The 13516-nt window shown below is 38.0% G+C and overlaps 1 protein-coding gene across 1 annotated transcript in view; it reads left to right on the forward strand.

Moving 5' to 3' along the window:
* ephb2b (eph receptor B2b) overlaps positions 1–13516 on the forward strand; it is a 134617-nt gene that overhangs the window by 80191 nt on the left and 40910 nt on the right. The gene's annotated exons all lie outside the window — the stretch shown is intronic.

Consider the following 13516-nt stretch of genomic DNA (forward strand, 5'->3'; position numbering starts at 1 on the left):
TTTATTAGACTAACTTGTTTTAGTAAATGTATTGATCTTTCACATAACATTAGTGTAATGACAATCTAAATTCCATTTTTTTAGTATAGTAAAACACATAATATCCTTATAAATGTGTATATAATAATAACATGCTTATTAAATGTGTTTATGCATGATGGTATATAGCTGTTTTTATTTTAGTAGGAGGGTCCCACAAGCGGGTAATCATATTTGAGGGGGCCTTTGCATCAAAAAGTTTGAAAACCTCTATCCTGACAAGCTTGACAAAGTAATCTTTTTTAATTTATAAATCCCAATTTCTTCAACATACTTCTGCCTAACATTTATATAATGGCCTTCTCCATGCCATGGAGATGCCATTGTTCTCAAAGGGCCGGTCGGCCAATATGAAGGAGACTGCGAATAGTAGTTTGGCACCCCGTCACCATAGCAACAGAGAAGCATTGCTCATCTCCCCCCGCGCACCTCGTGCTGGTCTGGCCCCTTCTTCACACAAGCAGAGCCGCTTAATTTCCCTGACCCCCAGGGTCTGCTTTTAACAGGCTCCATTGATTGGTACAAATGCGGGAGTACAGAGCCGGCCCCAGAGTCTCTGTAACAGGGTTAAGCAGACAGTGGTGAAGGGGAAGACATTTTCGGGGAGCATAAAACACCGGCAAGTGTTTTTTTTTTCTCTCAGTAAAACCCATAATTTATAGGCTAATTAATTGATGCAATGCACATAAAGCATATGCGTTTAAAGAGCGCAACCTCTCTTTGCCTTGATGATTGACACTTATAATGTATTCCACCCCTAAATAGCCACCATTAAACCCTTCAAATGAATTGCCGACGAACAATACCCGCCCAGGAAAATGTAGGTGTAGACGCCTCAGGAAAGCACACAATAAGTGCTGAATGTAGACACGGTTTGATACAGGTTTTTGCTTGAAGCCATGCAACATCTTGTTTTCATAATTTTGTGCAGGAAAGCTATCTGTCTGTTTATCTGTATCTCTATCTGTCTATATGCTCCAGTCTTCAGTATATCTTCAGGATATTACTCCAGTCTTCAGTGTCACATGATTCTTCAGAAATCATTGTAATATGCTAATTTACTACTCAAGAAACATTTATTAATATTGTCAATGTTAAAAAACAGCTATACTGCTTAATATCTTTGTGTTAACCATTGTAACCATGTAAACTGTTTTTCAGGATTTGTTGTTAAAACCCCAAACCTTTGAACGGTAGTGTAAGATTTTTTTATTTTTTTATTTATTTTTTAAAAGAAATTAATATTTTTATTCAGCAATGTGAGTAAAGATGTCTGTTTTAAATAAGTGTTGTTTTGAACTTTTTTATTTATCAAAGAACCCTCAAAAAAGTATCACAAAAATGTTCCACAAAAATATTTTGAACTGTTTTGAACATTGATAATATGAAATGTTTCTTGAGCACCAAATCAGCATATCAGAATGATTTCTTAAGGATCATGTGACACTAAAGTAATGATGCTGAAAATTATACATTTTTAAATATATTAAAATTCAAAACAGTTTTTAAACTGTAATAGTATAAATATAAAATAAAGTTTTTACTATATTTATGATCAAATCAATGCAGTCGTGGTGAGCGTAAGAGACTTCTTTCAAAAACATTAATAACAAAAACATTAATAATATAATATTAAATATTATATATAATATAAATATATTGTAATATATTTATATTTTATAAAATATATTTTGTTGATGTATTTTAATAACATTTTATCTTCTAAATTTAAATATATATTTAAATGAAAAAAACAACTAATGGACTTTGACACTAATTGATTTTGCTATATATGATCTTGATATATAAAAACAGTTGCACAGTACATATGTTATGCATAGGGTTCTCTGTGTATTTGGAGATAATATGCAGCTGTTGTTTTTGCAGATTGAACAGATAATAGAGGTCAGATTCCCCAAAGGCTCATTAAACTTTTGGTCAGAACTGATATAATCTTACATAAATACCCTCCTGGGATTCACAACAGAAACAAGACGGGAATCGAATGAACACCTCTAGACTCATTTCGATTGCATTTGTGTGCGTGGGTACGTCTCCATGCATCTGCGTTTATGTCTGTAGGAAGGGATCGCAACAGGATTGGACACCAGCTGCTCTCTCTAGATCCTCTGTCCCACAGCCGTCCCCTCCTTTTCCTCTCCTGCTGTCCGCTCTGACAGGGAACACACAGCTCCTTTATGCCACTTGCCCATCATTTCGCACCCCACCTTCAGGCCGCCACTGTCACTGGACGATGCACAGACAGTCTCTGTCAATTAGACACTGCATCTGCCGGGCAACAATAGAGCCCCCTCGTTTCCTGTCTGTCTCACTGCCTGCCGCTCTCTCTTTGACTATCTCGATTTCCTTAACTCTCTCTCTCTTTCATTTCTGCTTCTCATCAAGTGCCGACTCCCCACTTTGCAGCTATTATTTACCCGAGGAACAAACTGCCGTCCTTTTAGCGCAAGACTTATTTGTGTTTGTATTGATTTTTGTAAGTGCGGCTGAGTTTAAAGCATTAAGGTAAAACACGTTGCGATGGCATAATTTTACAAACGCCTCCTATTCTTTCAGAGAAAAACACTGCCTTGCCACGCAGTGATTCAAAGCTGCGTTTGGGAAAACTAGGCCCATTTCCATCTGCCTGACTGATTCTCTTTGTTTGTCTTCACGCTGCTTCCTTTTTTTTCTGAAATACACCTCTTCCAATCTTATTTTGATTCTGTCGTGAAGACACCTTGGTTTCCAGCGAGGAGAGCCCTCCCCTTCTCCTTCCGCCCCTCCTGAAAGAGGCATCTTACACCTTTGACCAGAACATGGAATGCATGCACAACCAGGGAGGGCCCTGCATGGCAACGGCTGTGGTTGCCCTGGCAACTTCCCCGTCCTTGAGGAAAGGGCACGTTTGGAGTTTTGGGGCCAAGGTTTTGACAGCCGCAGTCAAAACTCATAAAGCGTCCTGACGCGTCGATATAGCTAATTATGAGTGTTCAGACCCAAAATAGGGTGATTCATCTGCTTGTTTATCATCCTACTAAGGGGCTTGGCCTTTGTGCCTTAGGCTACAGTGGGCTATTTCATCATTATGTTGAATGGCTAGTTGTATTTATAGTTGTAGCACACAAATAAGCCGTGTCATTTTGCAGAAGTGGGCGTGGCCTATTGTAACCTGTTACCAAGGGCATGGGGGTTGAGGAATAGACCCACAAAGGTGGACAAACATCTTGAAAAACAAGACCACGACAGTCATCGTGTCTTTTCATTTTCCCTCCCTAGAGGAAAGGAAAGGACAGCCGAAGACAAAACCCATCCCAGTTACAAATTGTTGTTACATTGTCGTCACAATAGCAGCATCTGATGTTTAGATCAGTGTATCAGGTGAAGCCATATCAGTAGAGGATGAAAGGTACTTTACGCAATGCTTGTGTAGTTTGACCTTCTTTAAAATGAGGTTTGGTTCAAGGCTGCTTTATATGTGATCACCAAGTCTAGCTTGTTTCAGAGTTGAGTCTACTTCATTTGTATTAACTGAAAACATAATCAAATTAGCCAAGGGTCTGGTCAGTGTTGAGTACTTGGGAATGACCGGAGTTTGTGTGTCTGTTGGGCTTCCTTTTGTGGCCCCCATCTGACTGCTCTGTGAGTCACCCAAGAGTTCACTGTATCCGCAAGATTTTCACTCTCACTGGACAGCTTGCTGTGATTGACAATCGCTCTTTAATGGAGATAAATGTGACTGCTGAGCTTTGCCCCTCCCCAACCATCTGCAACAGACTCTAGTGGAAGGAGGAAAGGCAATACAAAAATGGGTGTGTGTGGCGGTGTACAGATTTTTTTTTTTTTTTTTTTTGTCTGCCGTTAGTGACACCTTTCTTGTGACCTCTGTCAAGCAATCCACCTACACGAAATAATCCTTGTCTGCCTGTTTCTTAGCAGCCTTTTTAGATTCCTGTAATTCAGACTGCTGAGGATGAGAGGAAATTGTTCTACAGATATAGCTTTAGAAATCCATTTCTTTCACTTTGTGTTTTCCTTTTTCCAACATATGGATGTTTGTGATCTGATGATTGCCAGAATCCATCTTCCACTCTGAAATACTAATTTGCCCATTGCCATTTTTTCAAATTATGGACAACAAACAAAGGAGCTAAGAGAGTGGACCATTATCAGATGCCCTGTTTCTCTCTGTCATTACGGTAAAGGCATATAATGCAGCTGAGGCAGCGTTTCTGCTGTGTCCTGCTGCCCTCTTTGTCCTTTTACCTACTAAACAGACACAGAATGGCCGACCTGTTGGATCTGTGTTTAGAGAGTCATTCTTTGAAACCAATGTCTTTTACAGTTTGATAAAGTAATTATTAAAATACATTTTTTTATTTATTTGCACTGCGCCTTCTCAAGCTAAATTAATGAATTTACTTTTTTTATGTTATGTGTGTATACGTTTATTATTAGCATAAAATATAAAGTTGGCAACAGCAATTGATTATTAAAGTATTTATTATTAATGTCTGTGAGGGCACCTTTTCTGTAGAATGACAAAAATAGAAAGAAAAAAAAACATACATAGTACAGTAGGTTGTCAATTCTGATCTATTCTGATTACAACACACACCTTTTCACTTCAGCCATCTGAAGATTTCAGGGGATCCTTTCGAGCTAAAACAGATTTTGCATTTTTTCCCTTCTCTCTCTGGATGTGTTTATTGACTGCAACATGTGGGGACCATGCATTGATCTAAAATGTGAGGCATGCATGTTAAGACGAATGCATACATATGCCCGCACACACATATACGCGCACTCATATGCTCATTCCAGCTGTTGCAGGCGCTCCACAGAGCTCTTTTCCCAGGTGCCACACACATTTCCCTGTAATCTCTCTCCACATACACTCCACCGGTGCTCTTAATTTGTGGCGGCGGCGCCTGCTGGGCGGATTTGAGCTACAGATCCTGTCTGAAGACAGCACTAACAACTGCAAAGGGGCTGAGATGGACACAGACACTGGGATGTATTCCCTAATTTCTGATGAGAAGTTTGCACGTGTATGTCAGAATTTTACACAAATTAGAGTATTTAAACTTCTGAAAGTCTCACAAGGCCATGAGATTGGGGTTTATGAGTCACAGGCATGTGTTTAAATATCCAGATACATGTAGGTTTTTTTTTTTTCTTTTAGTTTTTTTTTAATCTTGATGTTTCCTCAGCTCCTGTGGTCTAGCATCCATATCCATTTTATCCATTGGCTGCATACTTCAGAGTCTCAGTAGATTCAGAACTTCATCCTTTTTTTGTTTCCCTGTTGTTTCATTAATATTTAGTATACAGACATCCTGCTTATTGGACGTACTGCTCTTTGCGTACTATGTAGCAGGGAAGTACACATATTCAGATACAAATATTTGTCACATTGTATCTGTCAAAGACTTAATTTTCTGTAGCTAAGGCATCATAACTTGTTGAAAATATTTTTAGCGGTCTTTCAGTCAGAATAGATCAGCAAATGCAATTGGATGTGAAAGAAAACCTGGTTGTGAAGGATAGAAGTACTCTGAGTAGTCTTTTCAACATGTCTTTTAAGCCTTAGGTCATATCTAATATTCATAACCCATATTTATTCATAATTTTCTGCATTTTATGTCCACTTTAAATTGAAAAGACTTTTCAGAGTTTTATACTGAATGGGCTGTTTTTCTATCCCTCACTGCCCAATTTTGTTCATGTCAAATTAAATATGGTGTCTACTCTGACCGTGCTGTGGTAAGACAGCCTAGCATATGGCACTGCTTAACCTATGTCTAACTCAACCCTTTTTGTGTTACCAGTTACTATGACTGATGAAGCTGAAAGAGACAGAGTTGACATTGAGAGACCTTGAGAAGATCATTGATGCTCTCCTTTATTCCCAGGACCATGGCCTGGTCCCTCACTAACAGGCCAGGCAGACATGTTCCTGGCATTTTAATTGCATCAGACAAGAAGACCTAGAGAGGGAAATAAATTTATAATTTATGCCCGTGTGGTGGGGTAAGCCGAATGCCAGTTGTCTAATTGCTTTCACACAGTCTTGATTGAATTAGCTGGTCAGGCTTGAGCCTTAATTGAATTCTAAGACCCACTGATGCTTTTCCAAACTGAGTTCTTTCTCTAACTCTCTCACTCTTGGGAAGATGTTGAATGCTGAACTTTATATTACCTTTTCGTGTGTAGACCTGTATGTCATAATTAACTGCAGATTTCAGCAGAATTCAAAAGACCACTCTTACCTGTTCATATTGCACATCTCCTCATGCATATTCATATATTGAATATTTTGATCATGTTATCAGATACTAGTAAAAGCAGTACAATTTCAGTAATTTTTGTTGCTAGTAGGAATTTCTATTTTGATTTTTATTCATAGTCTTTTAACTAAAATGCCATTTAGTTTTAGTCATATTGTAGTCATCTGAATTGTTTTAGTTTTCTAGTTTTAGTTGACTAAATATCATAAGATTTTAGTCGACTAAATCTATTAAAGAGCAGTGAGTGTTTTTCTCTGTCTTTTGTCGCTTGATTAATATTAAGAATTAGGTTTATTATGCTGCTGTCACTTTAAGGCTGAATACATGCATCCAATGTACTGATGCATGTCCAATATTCTCACAGCTGTTCTCTTAAGACATAACTGACTCCGTTTACGTGAATACTCTCCAAAACGGACATTTTGACAATGTTGTGTGTATTTGACGTGGAAGAGAGCTCAATTCAGTACTCGTGCGCTGTCTAGCTTTCTGTGTACGTGGCTGCGCGCTTTGGCTGTGTGCACACAGAAAACCGTAATGAACAGAGTGCTCTTTTGTGTTGTCACACTTTTTCATATGTCTGCTCTTCTCTTTCTCCCAGAAGTTTACATTTTTTAATGTTTTATGAGCCATGCAACAAGTGTATACCAACTTATGTCCCACCGGGTAGATCAGCATGTTACAATTCAATTGTGCACATCTACCACACAGGACATCAGCTCTGACTGGATCTCTTCCCAAAACTCTCATTTTTATTTGTTGATGAAAATGTCAGTAGATTTTCATCATTTTTTTTGGTCATTCAAAACTGGTTTTTATTTAGTTATCGTCTTGTTTTCGTCTGAGAAAAAATGTCAATGAAATTAACACTGACCAGTATCCAACTATATCAGGAGGCATCAGTCTGCACTTCCATTCAGAGTCGCATTGCATAATTTGCATATTTGCATATTGTTGAATATCCACAATATCATTAAAGTGTAAGGACTATTGTTGCTAGGGATGCACAATATTAAAATTCTGTCTAATACGATAAGCTGAAAATGATTTTCATGTTATATGTGGTAACCTATAAAACAACAACTATATAAAAATGCAACATTATTTTGTCTAAAAATAAATAAAACAATAAAGTCAGTGGTTTTAAATGCAATATTACATTTAACAGTGTTATTAAACTATTACTGTTTTTTAAAATTATCAGATGACAGCAAAGGTAATCTAAATGGAAAAATAAATGAAATGAGCATGCACAATTAAATAGGCCTATTTGTATTGGTCAATATTGGATATATTAAAAATCTAATGTCCTCCTATGACTGATATGGTACTAATATATTGTGCATCCATAAATGTTGCCTATTCTATTAATTTGGACAACTTTATACATTATCAAACACCTATTCCTCTTAATGTCACATCTTTTTTCTTTTTTTTTTTTTTTGAAAATACATTGAGAGGAAAGTTGTTTCTAAGCACTACCAGGTCATTTGAAATGAATTTTGAGGTTTGATTAAATATAAAGCTGTTCTAAAGCACAGTTAGATGATGTGTAACAAACACATAACCCATCTGTTTCACACACTGCTCCCCTTGGTCACAATAGGACTTCCCCCATCCATACAGAAAACCCCTCAGACTCTGCCCCATTTCCCTGCTTTCAGCACATTTTTTGCTGTGCAAACAAAACTGTGCATCCCTTGGTTCTTCGCTTTTCTGTTTTTCTTTTCCACGCATCTCTCTTCACACACACACACACACACACACCTTTGTCCCTGGTCTCTCTTTAATGTAGCTTTCATTAAATGCAGTACTTTAAAGCCAGCTTTTGAGTGGCTGAATAGACGGGCAGCGTAAAAAAGGGAGGGGAGTTTGTCACTACTACAGTCACCCCAGACAAAGGGGCCTTTTTTGTTCTGGTGGGGAACAAAGGACATGTGACTGTGTATGGGTTGAGGTACATAAATGTTCATTGCATATGCACATGAGTGACCAGGTTTTTTTTTTTTTTTTCCTAAGTGACTGTGACTTTAGCTGGATTAGACAATGTGTAGAGCCAGCAGTGTCTGTAGAGAATCCAGTGTAACGCACAGGCAGCCATGATGGAAATGCCAGCCCCAAATGCTTCACCGTTGTTTGCACTACTGGCTCCTGAATTGGACGCAGCTGGAGGAGCCATATCCGCCGGTACATGTACACACACATTCCTGCCCCGCTACCAACCGGCTCCAGCGCACATGCAGCCATCTGCATGTACGTCTCTTTCTTTAGCACCTACGTAAATCAGACTGGATGAAAACGCTCTGGCAATCTTTGAAATCGCTAGCGAATTACCTGTAATAAAACATGACTAGCGTTCTGGCACCCGAGCACATGTTCACAACGGGATTTCACTCACACAGCCCACTAAGCCTGCCATTATGCCACTGCTACCTTTTCCTCGGTCTGCACGTGTTATTAGAGGCAATAAACACAAGCAAGGCGAGGTTTGAAAGAGTGCCAGGCAGTTTATGTTCAATGGTTCTCACCGTAGTCACTGAAATACAACAACTAATTTTTCGACAGTGGGTCTTGAACCTCTTTGAAGTGTTCTGAATAAAATTGACAGTATATGGGTGTTTCTTTAACTAAAAGTGCTTTTGGCCCTGTGGATTTTTATAAAATAAACTCTGACAACTCTGCACTTTTCTCGCTTTTACTAGTGTAACTAATTTGTTCATCAGTGGATACATCTATTACTGGAGAACTGCCCTTTTTTTGCACTATTGTTTAAATGCTTAGACTAGTAAGTTTTTATTTATTTAGTTATTTATTAAACTTAAATTTAAAAATGTATACTTTTATTCAGCAAGGATACATTTAATTGATCAAAAGTGATAGTAATGATTTCAAATAAATGCTTTTGTTTTGAACTTTCTATTCATCAACGAATCCTGAAAAAATGTCACCGTTTCCACAAAAAATATTATGCATCACAACATTTTTTAACATTTATAACATTTTACAACATTTTAAACATTTTACACAATATATTATGAAATACGTTTCAGAAGGATCATGTGACACTGAAGTCTGAAGTAATGGCCGCTTCAGCTTTACCATCACAAGAGTAAATAAAATTTTAAAATATATATCAAATTAGAAAACAGTTGCTTTATATTGTAATATTATTTTACAATATTGCTGTTTTTTATCGTATTTTGATCATATAAATAAAAACATCTTATTGTGTGATGGAAATTATGGTGGTGAAAAATTCAACATAGGCAACTTATTTGTGTTAAGTCTAATGTATTGCTAGCTATATTTAAAAAAAATATATATATTTTTTTGAATGTTTTTATTTTATTTTAAAATGATATTAGTTTTATTTTAATAATTTACATTTTCATTCAAAATGAGACACAAAAATATTATGTTCACTCATCACATTGCATATCTCCAGCATGTTCTTCATTGACACTGTTGTCTCCATGGAAAACTAACTTTCAGGGGAAAACTATTAGGGGCAAAGTTGTTTAGTGTGGTGGAAATGACATAAAAGTACCCATATTCAAAGAAACATTCATATCTGTTCACCAGCAAAAGTTGCAAAGATGATGTTGTCACCACTAGGCTTTTTCTCAAGTTTAACTATGAAGACTATCTTAGCCAGCCAGCTGAAAAACAATGCTGGTCAGCTAGACCAGCATAAACCCGCATGGACCAGCTGTTGTAAATTAATACTGTAAATAAGCTGGTCTTTTCAGCAAAGGAAGTATTTCAAAATGACTTAATCTCTTCCTTGCTACAGAACCAAATTAATCACTCTCATCAAAAAGAGATCAAAGTGTCTCAAAAGTGTCCTTATTTATTTTCTATACAAACAGGTTTCAAGTTTGCACAAAAAAAAAACAAAAAAAAAACAGCCATATTTTTTTAAATGCAGAGCTTGCAAGAGAAACATTGTGATCAAATGTTTCTAATCTGGATGCGAGCTGTATCAAAGCACTGATGTGCTCTTTAATCAGGCTTTCTATCGTCCCTGGGGCTACAGCTGACACTGTTTTTCTCTCCATCCTCGAATTGCATTCCTCCACACGGGGTAGTTCTGCGAGCAGAGACGAATGCTTCAACAGCCATGTTTAGCACAGTCCCCACGTTTTCAGCACGGCTGACATTATTTCCCTTGGTTGGATGGAACCATCTGGAAGCAAGTATCGAGACATGCAAGGTCATGCCCAGACGGCAAGTGGTGGAGTCAGGCACGGATACTCAGTGCCTTCCTCCCCCTTCCTTCGTCAGCGTGGCATAGGCGAACCCTCTCTAGGAGATTGGCAGAGTTTGTGGAGGGAGGATCGGGCCCTCTCTGTTTTTGTTTTTGTAGTGAAGGCACACAGTTTTCCCTTCAACACTATTTAGCGTACGTCAACCTGCAAGATAAGGTGTGAAGACAACTCTTAATGGCTCAATGACGATAAAAGAGATATCTTTTCAGAATCTGTGCCAAGTACTTATAAATGTTCTCTTCGTATTCATATTATTATTATTATTATTTTACCAATTTCAAGAAAGTTTTATTTTTTTTAAGAAAAATGTATACTGTTTTTACCTGAACTAACCATTATAAATAACCATCATTAAAAGGTCAAATTATCTGATATTTTAAGATACTTCTTGACCTTTGCACACAGTTGTGAGGGTCTGCAGGGGTCCTCTTTATGATATCATTCAAGTTTTTTTTTTCTTTTTCTTTTCCATGTTGGCTGTACTACATGACTTTGTTGGTCACACTACTTTGCAAAGTTTTTTTTTTCTTCCCCAAATACTGTATTAATATGCAGTGAGGCAGTTTTGTTATAATAAATGTATTTTTCTAAGAAAGAAGCTAATATGCTAAACATTTTTCATTTTAGAGTTTAAAGGTTAGTCTTTTTTCCCTAAGAATTTCATTCTTCTTGCTTTCCCCCCTTCCTTTTAATTATCACCCTGACATTTTGACCCCCAAAAATATATCAAAATTAGTTAATATAAAAATTAAAAACCTGCTCAGCATAGAGCAGGAGTTATAATGTATTTTTATATGTAAATTAATAGATAGGACAAAAGCGGATTTATTTTAAGCACTCTCTTGCTACAGTTTTCCCTCTCTTCCTGTTTTTTTTCTCTTTGATCTCAGTCCATTTGGGTCCAGTCTGCTTTCCATTGCTGTTTTTGATTACCTTTCTATCCGAGTTTCATCTTAAATCCTGAAGCTTTGCAGTTGTGCTTGTCTCGGTGACTCCAATGACACTTTCTCCGAACACACGAGCCTCATATTTCACTTTACACATGGCTAGTTTTGCCATAAATCATTTGAAAAGAAAAACATGTCAAATCTAATATTAAACCGAGGTGCTCTATCGCTTTCACATTGTGCATTTTTTCCACCAGTCAATTTCTAAACGTTTATTATACTCATTCACATGGGATTCTGGGATATTTAGCCATGCTTTTACACCTTTGTGTGTGTCCGTGTGTGTTTTTGTGTGTGTGTTTTCTGGCGAACTGGGCAGTCAAGTTTCCTGGTGGAGGCTTATAGAAACCTGTCAGCTGGATTTGGGAAAGACTAAGTTTGCTTAAACTCTTAAGGGGGAGAAAGCACGTGGGTGTTTTTGGAATAAGAAAAGGAGTGCGGATGTGTTGAGTGCAAAGAGGGAATGAAAAAAGGTGTATTTGTGTGTCCGTGTATGGCAGTCTAAAGTGTTCCTGATTGCTGAGCTGGTCCTGTGGTTTGCCAGGGTGTTGAAATGGGATCGAGAGAGACAGTCTGTGGCAAGCAGGTGAGAGGAAATGGGGAATAGCGCCCTTTCTGTCTGAAACATTTCACTGAAATAACAGACCCCCCTTTAATGACCACTGGGCACTAGTTAACCTCTGCCCCCTGTAATTGAGCTGTAAGAATGTGATCTCACCGCCCTGACGGATGTACAGTCCAGCTTATTTGTGCGTGTTTAAGAGCACGGTTGAACCCTGACTGGAGTTGCTTTCTCCAAATAAACCCGTCGACAGACATTTTCCTTGGCCGGCCCGCTGCGCAAATCCTTGCCGTGATTGCCAGCTTAGACTATGGAGGCCGAAGCGTCTGTGCTTTATTGCTTTTTAGCTCCCCTAAAACGGTTCAGATATTGAAGGTGTGTTCAAATCATTTGGCGTGGAAGCAAGGTCACCCATTAGGAACGGGGTGACAGGGTTTTTCAAACTTGGCGAGCTAAGACGGCCTCTCCTTCCAGATGTGTGTGGATGTGGGCTGTCGCTGGCTGTGGTATTTTTCTCTTGCGTTCCGGGTTGAGTTAGTTTTAAGGGATGTACTCCACAGCAATGTGCTGTTCATCCCGGCCAAGTGCTTGTCAGGTTTCCCACTCTTTGGGAAGTGCTGTGTTTGTTTGGTACAGAGAAGTACAACATGAAAACTCGCTAGGTCTGAAAGGCCTCCAGGGAATTCCGGTATGTACACATGAAAATGCACTCCTACTCTTTGGTAGAGCAACAGCAATTAAAACAACAAACATAGTCAATGTAAATCGAAAACGACCCTGTTCCTTTCTTAATACACATTGGTGGTCTTGAGGGGATAGTTAACTTAAAAACATAGAAACATTGCTGTTTCTTTTTTCTGCCTGTTTGACTGACTTTCATCCAGTTGGGTGAATTCAATACAAGGGCATAGTGAGTCACTTTAACGCTTGTTTAACATAATAAAACTTAACAATAGCAGCAAATAATGATGGATTTGAAAAGAAATGTTACCATTATGTTGAGATGTTCTCAAGGGTGAACTAGACCTCCACAGTCCAAAAGCTTTCTTAAAAGTGATTGCAATCCACAGCAAATCAGTTCTGGCTGTATTTTTGCTTTGGAAGTCTGCTTTTCACAATCCAGTCAATTCCCTATTGATAAAATCAAGTCCCACCCTACATTATTTTTTCTTGTTTAATGTTCTCTTTCACTCAAAAATGTGTGGTTAAATGTGGCATTTTATGTTAATGAATGCAATGAATTCTGGGAGGGATTCCTGCACCAACAGAGATGTGGGTGGGGGTGTGGGGTGCGGTCACAGGTGAAAAGTACAAGATTTGGCAAACAAGAAATGTTGAGTCACAATTCTTAAGTCCTGAATTCTTACACTCATCTGCGTATTTGTAGCTGCATAGAATTTTTCTAACCTT

The sequence above is a fragment of the Ctenopharyngodon idella genome, chromosome 11, assembly GCF_019924925.1.
Source record: "Ctenopharyngodon idella isolate HZGC_01 chromosome 11, HZGC01, whole genome shotgun sequence".
In the NCBI taxonomy this organism is placed as follows: Eukaryota; Metazoa; Chordata; class Actinopteri; order Cypriniformes; family Xenocyprididae; genus Ctenopharyngodon; species Ctenopharyngodon idella.